We start from the raw sequence: 24,792 nt of genomic DNA on the forward strand, positions 1-24,792 counted from the left end.
TACACTACACATTACCAGGGCTTTAAATGCAAATCCCATATTTACAATCCAAAGGCCAAACCTCAGAGATACAATGCTAGCCAGCTACATAGCAGTCGACTGCTATTATTGGCCATCACAAGTTAGAATTGTTGACTTTTCTCATGCGTCTGTGTTTGTAAGTCATAAATTACTGGTTTTATTCTCTTGAAAGACGATTATCGGAAACTAAGTCCACTGCTCCCTTGTCTGTGGCCGAACTGAGCCAGGTGGCTCCATTGCAGCAAGTCTCCCTGATTTGCACTCTCGTGTCCTTCCCCTGCCCTCCTCATTTCACCAGTAGCTGACCTGCATTCTAATTATTGTCCTCTTATGTTTTCTTTGACCCTGTCTTTCATTTCTTACCACCAGGTTTACAACTGACTGTATCATAAAATATATTTATTAATGGGCATTTTTCAGATTTTGGTTTTGTTATATTTGTCGGCCAGTAAAATGATAGCTGATGTGTTCAGGTGTCGGTAAGGACCAAGCTTTGGGACTGGTTCGAACCTTGCCGAGGATGAAAATTTTTAATTTTTACCGCATTTTCCTCACAAGGAAACCCCTGAAAACCCACAAAAGCACGGAGAGAACATGCAAACTCCATACAGACATGGCCGAGGATGGAATTGAACTCGGGTCTCCTAGCTGTGAAGCCTGTGTCCTAACCACCCGGTTTCTGTGCAGCCCTGGTTCAGTATATTTTTCATCAAAATAGTAGTCATGCCAAAATGTTGTGTTGCTGCTGGATGTTCACAATATCTGAGTGATACTGTTGCGGGGGTGCTGGATCCTATCCCAGCTGTCTTGGGCCGAGAGAGGCGGGGTACACCCTGGACTGGAGGCCAGCCAATCACAGGGCACATATAGTCAAACAACCATTCACACTCACATTCATACCTATGGACAATTTGGAGTGGCTAATTAACCTAGCATGTTTTTGGAATGTGGGAGGAAACCGGAGTACCCGGAGAAAACCCATGGCCGAGGTTGGAATTGAACCCTGGTGCATGCGTGGGTTTTCTCCGGGTATAAAACATGCTAGGTTAATCCAAATTGTCCATAGGTATGAATGTGAGTGTGAATGGTTGTTTGTCTATATGTGCCCTGTGATTGGCTGGCCACCAGTCCAGGGTGTACCCGAAGACCGAAGACAGCTGGGATAGGCTCCAGCACATCTCGTGAGGATAAGCAGTAGAAAAATAGCATCATGGTGTCATGGATGAGTCAGCGTTGAAATTAAAAATAACCCATATGATTGTCACTGTGGCTTCCCAATGGAATTACAAACTCCAGTTTGAAGTTTAGAGGGTGTTTGTGTGTGTGTGTGTGTGTGTGTGTGTGTGTGTGTGGCTATTTTCCTTGCCCAAGGACATCTCAGGTGGCAAGAAACTAAATCAGCTAATTAGCATTTCATGCATAAATCAACGATTTATGATGATCCTAACTTCCTTTGCATCTCACCCTCTGCTATCCTCTTTGTAGACGTCCGTCAAATGAGCAACATCATTAGCAAAGATCTCTCTCCATCATACTTTACCCCTTTTTTGATGCAAATGTTTGCTATCCGCTTTGAAACTTCAAAGTGCTCTTTTGTGCAAACATTAGCAACGACCATAGCAACAAATATGCGCTCTGCTACGTAGTACGGCTACAGCACAGAAGTTTTAACTTAAATAATACATTTTTTTTTTTTTAAAGTTCCTTGCCTATCCCGGCTGTCTTTGGGCGAGAGGCGGGGTACACCCTGGACTGGTCGCCAGTCCACACTCATTCACACTCACATTCATACCTATGGACAATTTGGAGTCGCTAATTAACCTAGCATGTTTTTGGAATGTGGGAGGAAACCGGAATACCTGGAGAAAACCCACGCATGCACAGGGAGAACATGCAAACTGCACACAGAGATGGCCGAGGGTGGAATTGAACTCGGGTCTCCTAGCTGTAAAGTCTGCATGCTAACCACTTGACCGCCGTGCAGCCAAGTTTTAACTTAAAAAATTAATTTTTAAAAAAGTTCCTTTCCTATCCCAGCTGTCTTTGGGCGAGAGGCGGGGTTCACCTTAGACTGGTGGCCAGCCAATCACAGGGCACATATAGACAAACAACCATTCACACTCACATTCATACCTATGGACAATTTGGAGTCGCTAATTAACCTGGCATGTTTTGTACCCGGAGAAAACCCACGCATGCACGGGGAGAGCGTGCAAACTCCACACAGCGATGGCCGAGGACGGGATTGAACTCGGGGGTCTTAGCTGTGAGGTCTGCGTGCCAACCACTCGACCGCCGTGCAGCCAAGTTTTAACGGAAATAATAATTTTAAAAAAAAAGTTCCTTGCCTATCCCAGCTGTCTTGGGGCGAGAGGCGGGGTACACCCTGGACTGGTGGCCAGCCAATCACAGGGCACATATAGACAAACAACCATTCACACTCACATTCATACCTATGGACAATTTGGAGTCGCTAATTAACCTAGCATGTTTTTGGAGTACCCGGAGAAAACCCACGCATGCACGTGGAGAACATGCAAATTCCACACAGAAATGTCGGAGAGTGGACTTGAACTCTGGTCTCTTTGCTAACCACTCGACCATCGTGCAGCCCCCATTTAAACATATATTATTCAAAACGTTTTATTCTCAACTGAGTTGACACGTGACTTTGCATTTGACATCATGATATCAATTTTGAATACAGCGCGCCCTTTTGCTGCTCACCTTGTTTAATTTTAATAACCGGCATTGACCACCCGTCTACTTCTGACTCTTCCTGGACGGATTCAGTCCTTTTTTAACGCCTTTCTAGTGGTGATGGAGGATGATTTTCGTCATTGACCAACAGCAAAGGCATCAATTTTTGTCAAGTCAAGAGTAAAATTAACATCCAAGTCCTTTCAAAAAGCAATTCATCTAACAACTTATTAATAATAAAGTTGATTTTATTTTAATGTATTAGTATTCCGGCTGCACGGTGACCTTGTGGTTAGTACATCAGCCTCACAGTCTGGAGAACCAAGTTGGATTCTTTGCGTGGAGTTGGCATGTCGTCACTGTGTGCGTGGGTTTTCTCATGGTACTCAGACTTCCTCCCACATCCCCAAAACCATGCATGTTTTTGGTAATTGGAGGCTCTATTTCTGAATGTTTGGAGGAAATCATTACAAAAAAAAAAATTGTGTCCACATAAAAAAAAAGGCAACCGGCTTCCATGCTCGCCCCCGTTCATCCATATAGTGATATATTACATTTACCATGACAAGTACATTATGTTTATAAAAAAAGCCCAGGAAACATCATGAATGTTTAATCACCTGTGTGTGTTATAAGGCGGAATGGAATAAGGAAATGAAAGCAACACCCGTTAGTCAATAACTTCATGCTCTGTTGGTAAATGAGCTTTAAAACATGAGCTAATGTTGCACATTTCATATCACACAGATTCATTTTTACCCGTTCGCATACAAATCTGCACTCCGGTTTTGTTTTATTTGAATGAGTTTTGGTAGGCCAACATATCCAGTCAATGAAATGCACTTATTACAACCTTGATATTTCTAACATGAACACATGAACATATATACACTACCACTCAAAAGTTTGGGATCACTTGCAAATTTCTTTGTTTTCCAAAGAAAAACAAATGTTCATGCATTTCACAAACAATTAAAATGAATCAGATGATTTTCAAACAAACGATCTGCATATTTGCATAAAGGCCTGCTATCAACAACTGTCAGTCCTCTGCATCAATCTCCTGGTATGGCTGCTAATCCAAGTTTATTATTTTATAAGGCTAATAGATGATTAGAAAAGCCATCTAAAAATCTCCACAAAAAACTAAAATCTCTTACCATGCTGTTAACTACTCCCTTCAGAGAGCAGCACAAACTGGGTCTAACAAGGACACAAAAACGCTGCACAACTGTGCAAGAAGAAACAAAGAAACAAACGAGAATTATTCCATATGATCGGTGTCGGAATCGGTCAATTTCACTCTTGGATGATTGGTATCAAAATCGGCAACATAAATCCCTCGTATTTACAAAGTCATAAACAGATTTTCCGTGCTCCAACTACAAAAATATTCCATTTATTGACCTGGAATCCTATATTGTGGAAATTAATTTATCGCTGGCAAGTCTGTAACCAACTAATTAATTAAGACAAAAATCCTTAGCAATAGCACAAACTGGGTCTAACAAGGACAGAAAAACGCTGCACAACTGTGCAAGAAGAAACAAAGAAGAATTATTCCATATGATCGGTGTCAGAATCGGTCAATTTCACTCATGGATGATTGGTATCAAAATGGGCAACATAAATCCCTCGTATTTACAAAGTCATAAACAGATTTTCCGTGCTCCAACTACAAAAATATTCCATTTATTGACTTGGAATCCTATATAGTGGAAATTAATTTATCGCTGGCAGGTCTTTAACCAATTAATTAAACCATGTTAATTAATCATGAAAGACACAATAGCACAAACTGGGTCTAACAAGGACACAAAAACGCTGCACAACTGTGCAAAAAGACAAATATCTGAGAGTTTAAGACAAAGACGCCGTAGCGTATATGCCGATGTTTGAGATCCCGCTGCCAATTATGGTGTCAGATTGTAATTCGGCGACAGGCTCGGCTCCCACTCTGAATTGGCACAAACATGGCAGTCGTGTAGTAAGGCTGGTCTGGCAGGTGACGAGGTCACATCGGCCATCTGATGTGATGTCAGGAGTGCAGCTTGAGTGTTTAGTCAAACAATTCATTCGGCCAACCGAAAACCATACCAAGCCATAATATGACTCAACGTCCATTTTCATAATTCCGATGCCGCGCTTAAAAAAAAAACTATTTTCACATGTGCTTCCATTTTGCTATGGGCGCTAGCATCATTTTTATGGCAAAACAAATAACAGGTGGACAACAACAGCCCAGCATGTACATTCATAAACAACGCAGCTTAGGTTGCATGCATCGCAGACTCGCATTAACATTGCATGAAATCTCACTCACTCGTAAAATGTGGATATAGCTGGCGCACACGGAAAAAAAAAAAACATTTGCGATGTAAATCAGGGCGTAGACTCGATTTATAGCTGTATTGTTTCCAATATGTTTCTTATGAGGGGGGGGGGTAAAATAAAGGTAAAGGCAATAAAATCTGAGCATTTAAAGTCTATTATCCACAAGAATGACATCAAGTGAGATTTAAATGGAAATGTAATGTTTGTAAAGAAATAAAACAATAATGGAATGTTAGTGTGGGGAAAAAAGCAAATTATGTAAAATCTAAAAAAAAAAAAGCTATTAACAAAACAGAACAAACGTAACATAGAATCCGAAAATATACATATTTGGAATGTCAATATGGTGGTTGGGGCACACAATGGTTCAGCCCCAAGGAGGAAGAAATACATAAGCAGGGGTGTCCAAAATCCAAAAAATTAAAAAATCCCAAAAAAACAAACAAGAACCGGAATATAACTTCCCCACTTTTGTTTTAGGCAACCATATTATATTATTATAAATTATTATATAATTCATTATATAATAATGATTATTATATAATTCATTGCATAACAATCATTATTATATTATTAATTAGCCGATTATTATTACTATCATCATTATTCTTCTTCTGATTATTACTACTACCACTAGTAGTAGTAGTAGTAGTAGTAGGCTAGTTTTAGCCTGCTTATTTACTTGCTTATTAGCCTGTTTTTGCCGTATTATATGAAGTTTGTCAGAATTTTTTTTTCTGTAAAAAAAAAAAAATCAATAAAAAATATAAAATTATTTATGCGGGCTTAAGAACAAATACAAAATCAATACAAAAAATCAATACAAAATATCAAATTATTTAGGGGCTTAAGAACATTTTAGGGGGTCTAAGTTCCCCCCTAATATATATATATATATATATATATTTAAGGATAAGAAAAATAACATTAATAATGGCCTGTTCCTTTCAGACACAACCAAACTTGACCGATATTTGTCCGTATACGTAATACCGAGTTTGACAGAGATTTTTTTTGTGTAAAAAATAAAATAAATCAATAAGAAATATCAAATTATTTAGAGGGGCTTAAGAACATTTTAGGGGGGATTGAAGCCCCCCCAAAATGCCACTCTTTAAGGATAAGAAAAATGACATTAATAATGTGCTGTTCCTTTAAAAAAAAAATTAAATTTAACAAAATTGAAAATTTTTTTAAAAAGATTTTAAAAAATCAATACAAAAAAAATCAATAAAAAATATCAAATTATTTAAAAATAAAATAGGCCTAATGACGCCGCTGTATACCTTTAAGGATAAGAAAAATGACATTAATAATGGGCTGTTCCTTTCAGACACAACCAAACCTGACCAATATTTGTCCTTATACGTAACACCAAGTTTGACAGAGATTAAAAAAAAAAATATTAAAAAAAAAAAATGTAAAAAAAAATCAATACAAAAAAATCAATAAAAAATATCAAATTATTTAAAAATAAAATAGGCCTCCAAGAAAATGCTGCAACAACAAAATTACTACAGACGCAATCTTCAACCAAATTTTAAACCACTCCTTATTTGAATATGCAGTAAACATCCCTCAATTTCAGAAAGCCTTTTTATGACAGTATATGCATTAATTATGCATTTTCCTAAATCAATCTAACTGAACTGCAATGTTAGGCTGCACGGTGGTTGAGTGGTTAGCGCGCAGACCTCACAGCTAAGAGACACCGTGCATGTGTGGGTTTTCTCCGGGTACTCCGGTTTCCTCCCACATTCCAAAAACATGCTAGGTTAATTAGCCACTCCAAATTGTCCATAGGTAGGAATGTGAGTGTGAATGGTTGTTTGTCTATATGTGCCCTGTGATTGGCTGGCTGGCCACCAGTCCAGGGTGTACCCCACCTCTCACCCCAAGACAGCTGGGATAGGCTCCAGCACCCCTGCAACCCTCATGAGAATAAACAGTAGAAAATGAATGAATGAATACCGCATTATTAGATAGTTCATGTGCAGATTGTATCCCAACAAGGGGGGGTTGCGTGGGGGGGGGCAGCATTATTTCATGCTCTGTGTACCACAGTTGAGTCTTTTAAGCTACGGTCCATCTCCTCCATGTGTGTAACACGGACACTATTGTTATTCTTTATGCATATGAAATTGAGACAGCCACACAAAATGATGCAAATGACCTCAAGACATCACACAAAAGCAAATTGTCGCGGTTGCCAGGCAACAGTGGCCGCTTAAGCAAAGGCATACATGAAGATGAAAACAGACTTGAGTTTTGAGAGCGGCTTTGTTGTGACAAAAGTCCTTATTAGAACCTACGTTCGATGCCACAGACACGCTGCTGACCATGTCAACACAACAGCGACGTCACCCGTCTTGTTTTTCCAGCGTGTTCCCACTCCACACTGTGTAGTATCTGCTGTGGCTTGGAAGGACATGCAGTACACTGAGTACACGCTGACATTTCAGCAACTGTGTATTTATTCTCTCATGGGAATTGCAATTATTTCGATATTTGTGCTCACTTGTGTTTACGGCCATTTTGGCAATAATTGCTGGGCATTGGATGGTTTTTAGTACATCTATACTGCGATACACACTGCATGTATGTACAAGTTTCATTTTGATGGCATTGTCCTTTGAGAACATTCATTCATTTTCTACCGCTTATTCTCACAAGGGGCGCGGCAGGGGGTGCTGGAGCCTATCCCAGCTCGTAATTAGGACTTTATTCCCATCATTTTTTGACATAATTCTCAAAATATTTTATATACTTATCTCCCAATTTAATTTTCCAAAAAGTATTTTTTTTGTTTTATTTGTTTCTCATTATATTTTAACTTTTATTTAATATTTCAAGTCTATGCAACTAAAATGAAATTTTTTTCCTTTGAATATTTTGACTTTATTCCTATAAATGAAAGATGTTTTTATTTTAGTTTGTGACAAGTTCAACGTTTTTCATGTAATTTTTTCTCTCGTAATTAGGACTTTATTTCCATAATTTAATCCATTCATTTTGTACCGCTTATCCTCATGAGGGTCTTTAGGACTTTATTTCCATCATTTTTTGACATAATTCTCATAATATTGTAACTTTTCTCCCAACCTAATATTCCAAAACGTAATTTTTTTTAATTTGTTTCTCATTATATTTTGACTTTTATTTAATATTTCAAGTCTATGCAACTAAAATGAGATTATTATTGACATCATCCTCAGTAATATTTTCACTTTATTCCCATAAATCCCATAAATAAATTTAATCCCATTCATTTTCTACTGCGTATCTCGCGGCAAGGGGTGCTGGAGCCTATCCCAGCTCGTAATTCGGACTTTATTCCCATAATTATTTGACATAATTGTCATAATATTGTAACTTTTCTCCCAACCTAATTTTCCAAAAAGTAATATTTTTTTGTTTTATTTTGTTTCTAATTATATTTTGACTTTTATTTAATAATTCAAGTCTATGAGACTAAAAACACAATTTTTTCCTCCTAATATTTTCACTTTATTCCCATAAATGAAAACTGTTTTTATTTTAGTTTCTGACAAGTTGAACGCTTTTCTCGTAATTTTTTTCCTCGTAATTAGGACTTTATTCCCATAATTGTATTAATTCATTTTCTACCGCTTGTCCTCACAAGGGTCGCAGAGGGTGCTAGAGCCTATCCCACTTTATTCCCATAATTTTTAGACATAATTCTCATAATATTGTAATTTTTCTCCCAACCTAATTTTTTTTTGTTTTTTTTGTTTCAAATTATATTTTGACTTTTATTTAATATTTCAAGTCTATGCAACTAAAATGAGATTATTATCCTCAATAATAATATTTTCAATTTATTCCCATAAATGAAAGCTGTTTTTATTTTATTTTCTGACAAGTTCAACGCTTTTCTCGTATTTTTTTTTTCTTGTAATTAAGACTTTATTTCCAGAATTTCATTCATTCATTCAGAGGCGGGGTACACCCTGGACTGGTGGCCAGCCAATCACAGGGCACATATAGACAAACAACCATTCACACTCACATTCATACCTATGGACAATTTGGAGTGGCTAATTAACCTAGCATGTTTTTGGAATGTGGGAGGAAACCGGAATTAGGATTTTTTTCCTCATAATTTGGACTTTATTCCCATAATTTCATCCATTCATTTTCTCGCGCGTATCCTTGAATCTGTGCTTGCACCTTCCTCAAAGTGCCACAGCACATTCATCCTCGTGGCTGCACATGATTAATGATTGTTGACACAAACGCAAACAGTGGGAAGCACAGACTGAGCGAGACCGATGAAGACCGATGGAGGCAAAGGGAGAAGCTCACGTTAAATAGCCCCAATATCACCATCGTAGACGCGGTGGATAATGGCTCTCGAAAGGAACTTCTTTCTCACCGCAACCACCTCCTTCAAAGGGTTCCAAGTGTTCAATTTATGTGAGCGTGGATGCCAAAGAAATCCACTTAAAGCTGAGCCGCAACTTGTTGTTGAATATCGTGCGGCCCTTTTGAATCGACTTTCGACCGCCGTGTAAATGAAGGGGTTCGCTTTTCAGAGCCGTACAGGAACGAGGCTGGCGCTGATGGCCGTGATCGCTGCGACCGAAGGCCAATCCGTCAGCTTTGTCATTTGACGTTGACGATGTCAGCAGATATTTATTTACGGCAGCAGATCTGGCGACATGTTTATTGATGTGGGTTGGAAGTAGTTTGGGCGCTACCAACTGCAACTTTTAGCTTATTTTCCATCCCCATTTTTGATGTTGTTGCTGATTCCAATTTTCTTCTTAAATAATCTCCATAACTTTGCTATTTGTAATTGTATGACTTTATTCCCAGAAAACATAATTTTTCTCCCAACCTACTATTTTAATAAGAACAATTTAATTTTGTTTTTATAATATTTAAAAAAATCAAGTCTATATGACTATTTTTTTCCCTCCTAATAGTTTCACTTTATTCCCATAAATGAAAGCTGTTTTTCTGCTTTTTTAATTTAGTTTCTGACAGGTTTGACTTTTTTCTCATAAATTTTCTTATGTAATTAGTACTTTTTTCCCCATAATTTTCTGACATAATTCTCATAAAATTGTAACTTTTTCCCAACCTAAAAAATAAAGTACAACTTTATTTTGTTTTATTTGTTTCTCATTATATTTTGACTTTAATATTTAAGATTTATATCAAATTTTTATTATATCATATAAATACATATTATTATATTTATTTTATATTATAATATTTTATATAATGTCATGAATATAATATAATATATATTATATTTATTTCTAATGTATAATATATAACATAAATATATAGTATTATATTTATATTATATAATAATATTTTATATTATAATGTCATTTATTTGTTTCTCATTATATTTTGACTTTAATATTTAAGATTTATATCAAATTTTCATTATATCATATAAATACATATTATTATATTTATTTTATATTATAATATTTTATATTATGTCATGAATATAATATAATATATATTATATTTATTTCTAATGTATAATATATAACATAAATATATAGTATTACATTTATATAATAATATTTTATATTATAATGTCATTTATTTGTTTCTCAATATATTTTGACTTTAATATTTAAGATTTATATCAAATTTTTATTATATCATATAAATACATATTACTATATTTATTTTATATTATAATATTTTATATTATGTCATGAATATAATATAATATATATTATATTTATTTCTAATATATAATATATAACATAAACATATAGTATTATATTTATATTATATAATAATATTTTATATTATAATGTCATATATAATATAATATGTATTATTTTATATCTATATCAAACTTATATATATATATATATTATATATATGTATTTATTTATATATAGAAATGTAAAGCCCTGTATATAAATATATATGTATTTTTAATATATATATCTAATTAATATTATCTAAATTAATATGTCAAGTCTATGCAACTATTTTTCCTCTTAAAATTTTCTCAATATTTTCACCTTATTCCCATAAATATGTGTGCCCAAAGACAGCTGGGATAGGCTCCAGCACCCCCCCGCGACCCCTGTGAGGATAAGCGGAAGAAAATGAATAAATGAATGAATGAATTAAATAAATAAATAATTAAAATAATTAATTAAAATTAAGTAATTTTTGAGAAATTAAGAATATAATATTTATATAAATATATATATTGTATTATTAATGTTATTAGTATTCCAAACATTTTGTCAATCCCAATGTAGATAAATGCACGTGATTTATATTTTTAGGATGTGAGAAATTCTCAAATGAAAATATGAATTCCATGCCCAAGAGGATTAAGGCAGCGTTAGATAACTGTCTTTATCGCTGTGCATAAAGACTTGCCCGTGTAGCAACGTTTTCATGTTACCTTTATTTGCATATTGTGTAAGGGGCAAACGGTATTGAACATGACATGTATGTACATGCATGTGCTGAAGAGATACATGGCCTTGTCTGTGGAGCTTACTTCCTCCCCTAATGCTACTTTCATGCCCACAAGCTGATGTTGTGTAGTTATGACAAGCCGGTGTTATTGTCAGAGGTGATGCGCCTCACCAAGGTTAAGTCAGACCTTATCACCGCGCCGGTGCACAAATTATGTTGCTTTGCAGGTTGTTGGGCGGAAAAAGGGAGCTAAAGGTTTGCTGATGATGTACTGATGGGATGTGTTGCAGTTGCTTTGTGTGTACAAACCCCGAGTGCGTCACGTTAAACCTGCTCGGGGAACCTGATGTATTGTTAAAGGTACGTGAAACTTGGACTTTTTGCTCCGAGTTGTATGAGATATACGGTTCTTCACTCGCTACTTTGCAGTTCCAATTCCGTGGCTTCACTATAACATGTTTTTAAAAAAATATTTTAAATAATAAATCATGCTGTTTTCTGTTTGTTTGTTAAATATTATGCATATTGAGGTGAATTTTTAATTCAAAATTAACAATTTTCCATTATAAAAATGGCTAAATGAACTAAAATAGGCAAACAATGATGCATCACTAGGTATCAATAATGTTACTGTTTGGGAAGACGGGAGCGGCACGGTGGTCGAGTGGTTAGCGCGCAGACCTCACACCTCAAAGACCCAAGTTCAATTCCACCCTCGGCCATCTCTGTGTGGAGTTTGCATGTTCTCCCTGTGCATGCGTGGGTTTTCTCCGGGTACTCCAGTTTCCTCCCACATTCCAAAAACATGCTAGTTTGCTAACATGCTAAACATGCTAAACATGCTAAACATGCAAAACATGCTAAACATGCTAATTAGCGACTCCAAATTATCCATAGGTATGAATGTGAGTGTGAATGGTTGTTTGTCTATATGTGCCCTGTGATTGGCTGGCTGGCCACCAGTCCAGGGTGTACCCCGCCTCTTGCCCAAAGACAGCTGGGATAGGCTCCAGCACCCCCATTACCCTCGTGAGGATAAGGGGTAGAAAATGAATGAATGAATATGCAATTGCGACTGAAAAGTAGACGAGCGCAGGCCTCACAGCTAGGAGACCCGAGTTCAATTCCACCCTCAGCCATCTCTAGTGGAGTTTATATGCCCCCCCCCCCCCCCCTGCATGGAATGGTTTTCTCTGGGTATAAAACATGCTAGGTTAATTGGCGACTCCAAATTGTCCATAGGTATGAATGTGAGTGTGAATGGTTGTTTGTCTATATGTGCCCTGTGATTGGCTGGAGACCAGCCCAGTGTGTACCCAGACAGCTGGGATAGTCTCCAGCACCCCTCATGAGGATAAGCAGTAATCTGTAATAAAAATCCCAAATAAAAACACAGAATGCTGTTGCTATAGGGGTGTTATTTCATGCATGGAGGTCTCTAATCATGTTGAAAAAAAATATATAGGAGGTCATAAAAAGGTTTTCTATGCTCTAAATATGAAAATATTTTCTGTTTATAAATAAGGTAGCATTCGTTGCCAAAATTAATTCAGCACATTCCGTTTCGAATCCAATTAAACGGGATAAACGAGGCTAAAAGGAAGTGAAAAAAGTTGCGAAATGCTGTTTTCCACTTTACTACGACGTTGTGCTGGGAAAAAAGAGGATGCCAGATTTGTGTTTATTTGGAGTTAATTTGAAATGGCATCGAACCTCAAGTACATGTATCTGCAGGCATCCATTACAGGACTACATCTTCAATTCAGTCATTTTATTCCACGGGGGGCCAGATGTGGCCGGCGAGTCGTGATGTACACAAAACAACAAACCAGCCATTATTTGTTTGCTCCGTGACGTCCATTAGGGTGTATCAGATTTTTAAATTGATTTTTAAATTGATTTTTAAATTGATTTTTAAATTGATTTTTAAATTGATTTTTAAATTAATTTTTTAATTGATTTTTAATTTATTTTAATTAATTTTAATTGCTTTTAATTGCTTTTAATTGATTTTTAATTGATTTTAATTGATTTTTTATTTATTTTTAAATGATTTTTAAATGATTTTTAATTGATTTTTAATTGATTTTTAATTGATTTTTAATTGATTTTTTAATGAAATTTTTATGACATTTTTATGAAATTTTTATGACATTTTTATGACATTTTTATGAAAATTTAATGAAATTTTAATGAAAATTTAATGAAATTTTAATGAAAATTTAATGAAATTTTTATGAAATTTTTATGAAATTTTAATGAAATTTTAATGAAATTTTTATGAAATTTTTATGAAGTTTTTATGAAATTTTAATGAAATTTTAATGTCATAATATCAATTTAGCTGGCATTTCATTTTTTTCTAATGAACATAAAAATGTCTTTTGCAAAGTTTTGAGGAAATCCATTGAGATTTAGGGGTGCCACTTCACACACAAATTTTGGAAAATTTGCAATTTCTAGTCTAATTGCCAAAAAGTTGACCTGGAAATGTTGAGTACAATGAACTTCTATACAACATAATTTTTTTATAGTGTTATCAAAATAAATACATTTGTTTTCTCTTTGGGCAGATTTCAAGATTCTCCATTCATTTGTCCTGTTGACAAAATGAATGGCGGTAAATGGGACATTTTATGTAGCAGTGATGGATATTTGACATACATATAAAGTTTAAACACTTTGTTTTTTATTTTATTTGTATTTTATTGTAAACACAAGGCGCGATAGTAACACATTTAAATAACAATTCATGGCGACTATTGAACTGTTCACTACTTTATTCCACAAAAAACAGATGTAGGTGGCACCCCTAAATAATCATGTATTGGAAAAATATTTTCTATGTGTTGTTTCTACATATATCGGAACACTTTTAATACCCAGCCATATAAAAATTCAAAAATTTTGTTTTTTGATGCACCCTAACATTGATCCAATATATCAACCCGCCACCGCGGACGATTATTGACACATTATGAATATTTTTCCAAGTCCATACAGGACTTCCCAGAACTATTTTAACAGCTCTACCCTCCAAATATCCTCAGCCGCGGTGACAGGCCAGCTTTGTGAAGATTGTGCATTCACGCAGATATCTTCTGTGAAATGATCACACGTTCGCCCACCTCAATGTCCTGTCAGGCTGTTGCTATAGATATCCACACAAGTGAAGCTACAAGTAGACGCCAAGGACTGAGAGGCAGTGAGCAGAGGAGGCAAATGAGGAGAAAAATTCGTCGGAAAAGAGAACGAGCAGAGCGAGCCTCAGAGACACCGAATCGGGGAAGATAGCGAACGGGGATCCATAATAATCCCGCCGCCAGTGACTTTCACAAAAACATGTAAGAAGTGTGAAAAGGGAATGATAGCAAGGGGAAGAGCGGGAAAATGAGCCCTGCTACCTGTCAGCGCATCAAAGAATTGTCGTGTCAAATCTTCACCACCTCGCACCCGTTATCGCGCCCTCGGTGGCGGCGCCTAATGAGCCAAGAGCCTTGCATGACTCCTGTATACACCGTCTCGTGCACGTCGCCATTAAAAACGCATGTGATACAGACTCATTTATCGCAATGGAAAACGGCTCCTTGTGGAATTTGGTGTTGTTTTACTTTTACACCTGTGCGACTGTCAAGTCGCCTGTGACTTTCCCAGTGACGCCGTTGTTGCCTTGTCAAGGTGTGCACTCCTCACACACACACACACTTTGCACTAACAGCACTAACTGAATTGGACAAATCTAATATAAAAGTTAAATTTTTATCATGCATCATCATTATTATGCAAAAAACGTCATGCATGAATCTTTTCAGGTGTATAGGCCGCTTTTCTTTTGTTTATATGTATAAATGTGAGTGTGAATGGTTGTTTGTCTATATGTGCCCTGTGATTGGCTGACTGGCGACCAGTCCAGGGTGTACCCCGCCTCCCGCTTGAAGACAGCTGGCATAGGCTCCAGCATCCTCCGCAACCCTCGTGAGTAGAAATGGTAGAAAATGAATGAATGAATAATTGTATGGTCGGGCTGCACGGCGGTCGAGTGGTTAGCGCGCAGACCCGAGTTGGGTGGAATTTGCGTGTACTCCCCGTGCATGTGCGGGTTTTCTCCGGGTACTCCGGTTTCCTCCCACATTCCAAAAACATGCTAGGTTAATTAGCCACTCCAAATTGTCCATAGGTATGAATGTGAGTGTGAATGGTTGTTTGTCTATATGTGCCTTGTGATTGGCTAGCTGGTGACCAGTCCAGGGTGTACCCCGCCTCCCGCTCGAAGACAGCTGGGATAGGCTCCAGCATCCTCCGCAACCCTCGTGAGTAGAAATGGTAGAAAATGAATGAATGAATAATTGTATGGTCAGGCTGCACGGCGGTCGAGTGGTTAGCGTGCAGACCCGAGTTGGGTGGAATTTGCGTGTACTCCCCGTGCATGTGTGGGTTTTCTCCGGGTACTCCGGTTTCCTCCCACATTCCAAAAACATGCTAGGTTAATTAGCGACTCCAAATTGTCCATAGGTATGAATGTGAGTGTGAATGGTTGTTTGTCTATATGTGAAAAAATTTACTTTTTGGAAAAATACAATATTACAATACAATGGAAAAGTTACAATATTATGAGAATTATGTCAAAAAATTATGGAAATAAAGTCCTAATTATGAGCTGGGATAGGCTCCAGCACCCCCTGCCGCGACCCTTGTGGTATGGATGTGAGTGTGAATGGTTGTTTGTCTATATGTGCCCTGTGATTGGCTGGCTGGCCACCAGTCCAGGGTGTACCCCGCCTCTCGCCCGAAGACAGCTGGGATAGGCTCCAGCACCCCCCGCGACCCTCGTGAGGATAAGCGGTAGGAAATGAATGCCAGCAAATGACAGTTTTGTGTTTCACGTTGTTTGCCTTAGTTCCTGCTTTCATGCTTTTATTTTGTTGTTCTTCCTGTGTTGGTCTGCCCTGCGTTTCGTCACTTTTACACCCTCTTCTGCGCGCACCTGTTTCCAATTTGATTCTTGTATTTAGTTCAGCCAGGTGCGTTTGCCTTTTGTTGGTGCATTGTATGTTCTTTGCTTCGTGTCATATGCCAGTGCTGCATTTGCCTATTTTCAAAGAAATAAAGCTAAGCTACTATCAGGGCCCTCACGGTGTCATCTTACTTAGCAACACTTTATTAAGAGCACTAAAGTTACTAATACGACTTTGAAATGAAAATTGAATTGAAAAGTTTTCCCAAAATGCATTCTTTTGAAGCAACACATTCATTGGAAAGCTGCGATGACGTCAGCCTCCCTCTGGGATCTAGGTCCTCTGGCTCTCACTGGTGGACATAGGGAGCGCTGTAGTGCCAGCCACCATTTTCTATGCTGCTTGCCCTCCAATTAAGTGGTTTGCTAAAACAAAAGGCATTTCTGAGGTATACATTTGTATGTTTATGTTTGTAAGACACTGTGACTGTTATATTGAGTAATGACCTGCTGGTACTATTTTTGTGGATCCAATCAGTTCTTTTTTCACATTTACGTGATCGTTTGAATCCAGTAAATCTGACCAGTATCAGGCCAATACCGATCCTGAGTATTGCATCACACCATCCCTAAATGAAAGCACTAATATGGTTTGCTTGACTGCCTTTGAGAAGGGAAAGAAGTAAAGTAGAGAGGGTACAAATTAGAAGGAATGGTGTATGATGAAATAGTTCTAAGGACGTGTGGTGAGAAAGTCAAAAGACTTTTTGAGGAAAGTGGGCGTAAAATTACTGCTGTATTTATTTAGAAATAAGTCAAGCAAAGCAGAGACCGTGGTTAGTGGGTAACACAAGTTTGCGTGAAATTATTTGTTTGTGAGAAAGGACTTTACTAACTGCCTCATCCACTAATCATACAAGTCGAGTTGTTAGAGCATAGAAAACTTGTTGAAGATCTTCTAAACTTCTTTTTTTAAAAAACATTATTAGAGCCCTCTCGACATGAAATAACACCCCTATAGTCATCATTACTGGTTCCAAATTATTTGCTTTGAATAATAATACGCTCATGTATGCTATACAGTAGTAGTTGTTTTGTTTTTTATTAGTTATTTTTTCTGTTGCCCAGCAGTTTCCTAATTGAGAGAAAGCAAGGGGAAAAAAAATAAAAATATTTTTCCATGATCCGCTAAGCTAACTTCAGTGACGTCAAAGCAAATTCAAAGAAGAAAGAGAGTCTTGGCAGAAAACTCTACCAAAAATGCTGCACAAAGTTGTTTTTTCCTGGAGTAGTGAAGGCCCCAACCTTATAATATTCTCTTAGGGGAGGCTCGCTGTGCCATACTTTGAAAAGTCCCGTTGTAAACAATCCTCTCTAAGCTTGTTTCACCTATTTTCAAGAAAATAAAAGCACATCTATCACAGTAAATGGAAATGTATTTTGTACATGGAACTTTATAATACTTCTCAAAGTGAGGTTTTAATTGATTTGAAGGGCTAATGTGAATGTACGGAATGGGACGCAATTATTCCTCCTATAAAGCCTTCTGGGGAAAAAAAAAACCTAAAAAATTGCCAAAGATGCTCCATTTCCAATCGATTTTTTGTAAACAACCCCCCCCCCCAAAAAAAAAACGAGTGCTGAATTAATGCTACCATATTATATTCTATGTTAGTATATTTTCACAAAATTATGAATTTAACATATCTTACACCTATTCACCCTGTTCTCTATTCTTTTATTGTTAGAACTTGCCTTCCAAGAGGACGTAATGTCTGTTTTGGTCAAGTAGTTTGCAAAATAAATTACCCGCAAAAAATGCGACTTATACTCCAGAGCGACTTATGTATGTTTTTTCTACCTAATTATGCATTTTTGGCCCTGTGCGACTTATACTCCGGAGCGACTTATAGTCCAGAAAATACGGTATTTTCCTGAGACTTACATATGTTTTGCTATTGATTACTAAAGAACGGAAAAAGATACAAACTAACTAAAATGGGACAGAAGTGGTTGTCGTTTGAAAAATGGCGAGGTTGGAATGAGTTAATGTGACATTGCTAGCATTTTTTTTTTGTTAGTACTTGCCTTCCGAGAAGACGTAATGTCTGTTTTGGTGAAGTAGTTTGTAAAATAAATTACCCGCAAAAAATGCGACTTATACTCCAGTGCGACTTATGTATGTTTTTTCTACCTAATTATGTATTTTTGGCCTTGTGCGACTTATACTCCGGAGCGACTTACAGTCCAAAAAATACGGTATTTTCCTGAGACTTACATATGTTTTGCTATTGATTACAAAAGAACGGAAAAAGATACAAACTAACTAAAATGGGACAGAAGTGGTTGTCGTTTGAAAAATGGCGAGGTTGGAATGAGTTAATGTGACATTGCTAGCATTTTTTTTTTGTTAGTACTTGCCTTCCGAGAAGACGTAATGTCTGTTTTGGTGAAGTAGTTTGTAAAATAAATTACCCGCAAAAAATGCGACTTATACTCCAGTGCGACTTATGTATGTTTTTTTCTACCTAATTATGCATTTTTGGCCTTGTGCGACTTATACTCCGGAGCGACTTACAGTCCAGAAAATACAGTATTTTCCTGAGACTTACATATGTTTTACTATTGATTACTAAAGAACGGGAAAAGATACAAACTAACTAAAATGGGACAGAACTTTTTATGCATTTTTGGCCTTGTGCCGGCGGACCGTATTTAAACACTCGGTGGGTCGGATGTGGCCCCCGGGCCATAGTTTGCTCACCTCTGCTCTATAGGGATACTAGACTCGGCCATCCAGGAGGGACTCAGAGTTGAGCCGCTGCTCCTTCCCACACCGGGACCGGGAAGTCCGGGCTTCAATACTGAGACTGCTGTCCCCGCAACCCGGAACCCAATAAGCGTATGAAATTAGTTACTAACATGAAATTATTTTTCCTCATATTCCATTGTTATTAGTGCAAAATGATGACCTTTTCTTGTGAGATTAGACCATTTTTCTCTCTATATCCTTCTGTTTTCTGTTTGTTTTATCACCTTGTCATCCGACTGCTGCAGGTCAAACATTCAAAGGCGCTCGCACATGTCAACAAGTGAACCTCCCCATCCCATGAATACAGATCAGACAGAACATGAAATATAGATCACACGGATGGTCAAACAGATAGCAACAGTACACAGAAGAGAAAAAGTGCATTTTTCTAACCTTCTCTTATAGAAGGTTCTCAGGATTAAGTGCCTCAGTCCATGTCTGTACATTAATGGAAGTATGGATGGACACGGCCCCGCGACAGGCTACATCCCAGCTTGTCCCTGTGGCCAAATAGTTCCGCTAAAGTGAAGGAAAGGCACTTTAAAATAAATTGATTAAGAAAGCAGCTTCAAGTTGATTGATTAAACATCCGTGCAGCTTTTTACTTTCAGTTTTTCAGCCTGCAGGGAAGTCAGGGTGCAGAAAATACTTCATATCCGGTGAGGACTCTCTGTGTATTTTGGGCAAAAACTAATATGCTACTTGACTATGACAAGTCGAAAGACTGCTCACTTGTATCCGCAAACATTAAACCTCACGCCATTGAAATGTGGGAAACTGAAATTCACTCGCTCTTGTGTGTGAACGCTGAGCTGTGTTGAAATGGAATACTAATAGGAATACAGTCATAAGAAATATTCCCATTTTTTAAGACTTTCTTTGAACGCAACCTCTCATTGCTCATAATAACACGGTTAAAGCGTGATTCAAATCCCTTGCTACTATTATGCAAATACTTATAACTTAATTAAAATTTTGAGCTGTTAATACATACAAATATTTATAAACATGTCCTGTCCTTTATCTTTCTATACATAAAATACAGTAAAAAAATGACATATTTCAGACATATTTGCGGGTTTTGATTATTCAGGATTAATTAATTGGAAAACTTTGATTAATCTGCTTTAAAATTGTAGTCATTTGACAACCCTAATATTATGTAACAAATGTGACATGTTGGGGTTGTGGCCTGTTATCAGATTGAGCAGGGTGTGAAGATCGATAATATCGATACCAAGAGTGATATCAGTATTGGATCGATACCAGCGTGATTAAATGTACACTACCGCTTTTGGGATCACTTGCAAATGTCTTTGTTTTCCAAAGAAAAACACATTTCCTGCATTTCACAAACATTTTTTTTCCATTTCACAAAAATTGAAAATGAATGAGATGATTTTGAAAGAAGGATGTATATTTTTGCATAGAGGCCTACTATCAACAACTGTCAATCCTCTGCATCAATCTCCTGGTATGGCTGCTAATCCAAGTTCATCATTTTATAAGGCTAATAGATGATTAGAAAAGCCTAAAATTAAATCTCTTACCATGCTGTTAACGACTCCCTTCAGAGAGCAGCGCAAACTGGGTCTAACAAGGACAGAAAAACGCTGCACAACTGTGCAAGAAGAAACAAAGAAACAAACAAGAATTATTCCATATGATCGGTGTCGGAATCGGTCAATTTCACTCATGGATGATTGGTATCGAAATCGGCAACGTAAATCCCTCGTATTTCATTTCGTAAGTCATAAACAGATTTTCCGTGCTTCAATTACAAAAATATTCCATTTATTGACTTGGAATCCTATTTATCGCTGGCAGGTCTGTAACCAATTAATCAAACCAGGGGTGACTGTAATCATGAAAGACAAAAAAATCCTTAGCAATAGCACAAACTGGGTCTAACAAGGACAGAAAAACGCTGCAGACAAATATGTGAGAGTGTGTAGTTTAAGACAGGTGGTCACCTGGCAGCTGCACTAAATAGTAGCCGTCAAACACCAGTGTCAGTATCAACAGTGAAGCGGCCACTTCAGGATGCTGGACTTCATAGCAGGACTGCCAAGAAAAAGCCAGATCTCAGACAAGTGATGCCAAAATTTTGAGCGGTAGTGTATATATTTATACTTTTCGTCTGTTTATTTTGACAAATATCTGTGTTTGTGTTGTTCATGTGTGTATCATATATATCTTTTATACTGAGGAAATAAGCCAATCACAGTTTTTGCTATTGACTTTATTTTGCTTAAACAGGGGAGTACTGTCGTACTTTACAGTATCACCCACTCCTACTGACTGGACCCTAAGTAAATATTGTTTTTTCTTTCTGCCAATGCCGTGACTTCATTATTCAGCGGCTTTCCTTCTCTGTACATGAGCTCGCCTTTGCTCTCTTTGCATAAAAACTCCCAAGATATCCAAGAAATGATTGGGCTGAGAAAAAAAATAATAGCTCTCTAATCCTAAACTTGCCGCATATTTTGTTATTTGATTACATCAAATCCCTCGAGCAATCGTGCCGCCATTACAGACTATACAGAAGAAATGTGGAAACAACAATAAGAGCCCCTCAGCATTTAGACAATAATAAACGCTTGCCTCTCAGCATTCACGCTGGAGGAAGAAGAACCCTGCATCAGCATTCACACACTCACTTTTTGACACACAGATGCATTCGATAGACAAAAGGAATTCTTTTTACACTGCGGCACTATGCAACAACATCATTTTAGCATTCACGCTACATTTTATCTGCTTTTGAATCTTTTTCTTGGAATCATTGAAATCTGTGGCCAGTGGGTAGGGCGGCACATTCTGCAGGGACACACAATTGACACGACTTGTTATAAGTAAAATCATCAGTTATCCTCAAGCCCAAAGTGTGTCAGTGTGCTGGTCTCAGTAACGATATTTAGCGATTAGCCAACCATTATCATCTAGTCAGACCTGAGTCACAATTTTTTCATGACTTTGGACTAGACTTGGTAATATCATTAAAGACTTTGACCTCAGGACATGACTCAGATACTAGTTTGATTATGGTTTTTTTTTAGCCCAGTCTGATGTGTGAATGCAGCATTCACCGTTTTTTAAATACGGTAACATGAGTAGGGGCACGGCGGAAAAGTGGTTAGCGCGCAGACCTCACAACTAGGAGACCAGGGTTCAATTCCACCCTCGGTCATCTCTGTGTGGAGTTTCCATGTTCTCCCCGTGTATGCGTGGGTTTTTGTCCGGGTACTCCGGTTTCCTCCCACATTCCAAAAACATGCTAGGTTAATTAGCGACTTCAAATTGTCCATAGGTATGAATGTGAGTGTGAATGGTTGTTTGGCGTCGCTCAGAATTTGCTCAAAACCTGTAAAAAAATAAGTGTGACAACAAGAATGTAATTTATGATTTTTTTAAAAAGCCAAAATGTGAGTGAAAATAGAAAATGGATGGATTTTTGTCAAGGTTTTTGAGTGGGACGACATTAGCCACGTTTACATGAGGAGTTTTTCTCTTTCCGAATGGAATCTTTCCGAATAACTTTTACCAAAAACAATGGTATCCATGGAAAGGAATATTAAAATCTTGTGTATACATGCGCCGCTATAATCCAACAGAATAGTCAATGGGGCATGCCCAGTAAAACGTGAACACCAACATCACGTGATACCGACTTCCCCGAGTTTTTCTTTCACTTGTTGGAATACAAGTACCAATAAATATGTTTTTTTTTTTATTTATAAGTCGCTCTGGAGTATCAGTTGCAGGAACAGCCAAACTATGAAAAAAGTGAGACTTATAGTCCAGAAAATATGGTAGTTTTTTTTTTTTCATTTCTAAGTCGCTCTGGAGTATAAGTCGCAGGAACAGCCAACCTATGAAAAAAAAGTGTGACATACGTATGGTGCAGGAAATATGGTAGTTTTTTTTTTCATTTATAAGTCGCTCTGGAGTATAAGTCGCAGGAACAGCCAACCTATGAAAAAAGTGAGACTTATACTCCGGAAAATAATTTTTTTTTTTCATTTATAAGTCGCTCTGGAGTATAAGTCGCAGGAACAGCCAACCTATGAAAAAAGTGAGACGTATAGTCCGGAAAATATGTTTTGTTTTTTTTCATATATAAGTCGCTCTGGAGTATAAGTCGCAGGAACAGCCAACCTATGAAAAAAAGTGTGACTTATAGTCCAGGAAATATGGTAGTTTTGTTCATTTATAAGTCGCTCTGGAGTATAAGTCGCAGGAACAGCCAACCTATGAAAAAAGTGAGACGTATAGTCCGGAAAATATGTTTTGTTTTTTTTTCATATATAACTCGCTCTGGAGTATAAGTCGCAGGAACAGCCAACCTATGAAAAAAAGTGTGACTTATAGTCCAGGAAATATGGTAGTTTTGTTCATTTATAAGTCGCTCTGGAGTATAAGTTGCAGGAACAGCCAACATGCCCTATTGACTATTCTGGTTGATTATAGCGGCGCATGTAGACAAGAGATTGGAATATTCCTTTCCATGTATAACCATTGTTTTCGGAAAAGTAAACGTGGCTAATGTAAAAGAACAGACCAGTTCCTCGTGACATATTAACCAATCATGGATTGTTTAAGCACGTTTTCATTTGTAGTGTAATGTAGCGCGGTATCGATCATGGGGATTTTGCTCTTCTCTGATCAGCTTTATCTTTAAGATACCCCTGCAGGGGAGGCAGCACAGTCCCCCCCACTCCTCCCTCCTCCCACTCCTGAGCAAAGAGCTTTACTGGACCACACCTCCTGCCAGGCGTGGGCAGCAGCGCTGTAAAAAAAATAATAATAATAAAAAAATTATGAAAACACATATTAATGTCAAGAGCATTTTAAGTGTGAAAAAAATTACAAGTGTGTAATTAATTTTTTTTTAATTTTTCCCGCCCTAATGCCAAGCGGAGAGGTGTGCTTTATGGAGAGAGAGACAGAGGAGAGGGAGGGCCGTACGCATGACATCATTCCCTCAGAGTCGGTGCGCGGACTCGCTTGTGGTTCCTCCAAGTGCGCACGGCGGCTGCTGAGGGAGCAACTCCTCCTGCCGAAACCCAGACGCGCGTCTTCATCAGCAACCTGCGCTCCCGGGCTGGATTTTTAAAAGAAATACATCCTGCATATTCAACCCGCTACAGGAACTCTTCCACGGCTTCTTCCTGGACCCACAGCAGGGGGGACGCACACTTCCAGAAAAAAAAAAAAAAATTAACAACCCCGGGATTATTATTTGTTTTAAAAACATGAAGATGTAAGGGTTTACGCGCTGCAAAGAACCAGAAAGAAACTCCCACTCTGATATAAAGGTAAGATGGCTCGCTTGTGTACACTCTTTACATCAATTCCAAACCAAGGGTGCGGGACTCCCACGGTCTTTACTGACAATGCGTGTTCACGCAAGTCGTGGCTTCCTTTCAAAACTCCTGATTTTGTGCTAAATAAATTCCACGAGTGTCCCCCCCCCCCGAACACTGCAGGTGTCGCCGCGGATAGATTAGGTTGGTGGAGCCGTGGTGCTGAAAAG

At 37.6% G+C, this 24,792-nt stretch overlaps 1 protein-coding gene across 10 annotated transcripts in view; it reads left to right on the plus strand.

Annotated features, from left to right (window-relative positions):
- The first annotated feature begins 24,193 nt into the window (after window positions 1-24,193).
- The window catches only part of ptprsa (protein tyrosine phosphatase receptor type Sa), a 312,838-nt gene continuing 312,239 nt past the window's right edge, over window positions 24,194-24,792 (plus strand). For 5 of the 10 annotated variants that reach the window (XM_078790402.1, XM_078790400.1, XM_058074043.2 and 2 more), the window contains exon 1: window positions 24,195-24,574. The gene's annotated coding sequence lies outside the window, so the exon portion shown is untranslated. Of the gene's footprint in view, window positions 24,575-24,792 lie in introns of all 10 variants that reach the window. The other 5 variants (XM_078790398.1, XM_078790401.1, XM_078790406.1 and 2 more) reach the window with 3 other exon arrangements.

The sequence above is a fragment of the Doryrhamphus excisus genome, linkage group LG4 (genome assembly GCF_037039965.1).
Source record: "Doryrhamphus excisus strain RoL-2023G ecotype Guam linkage group LG4, RoL_Dexc_Guam_v1.1, whole genome shotgun sequence".
In the NCBI taxonomy this organism is placed as follows: domain Eukaryota; kingdom Metazoa; phylum Chordata; class Actinopteri; order Syngnathiformes; family Syngnathidae; genus Doryrhamphus; species Doryrhamphus excisus.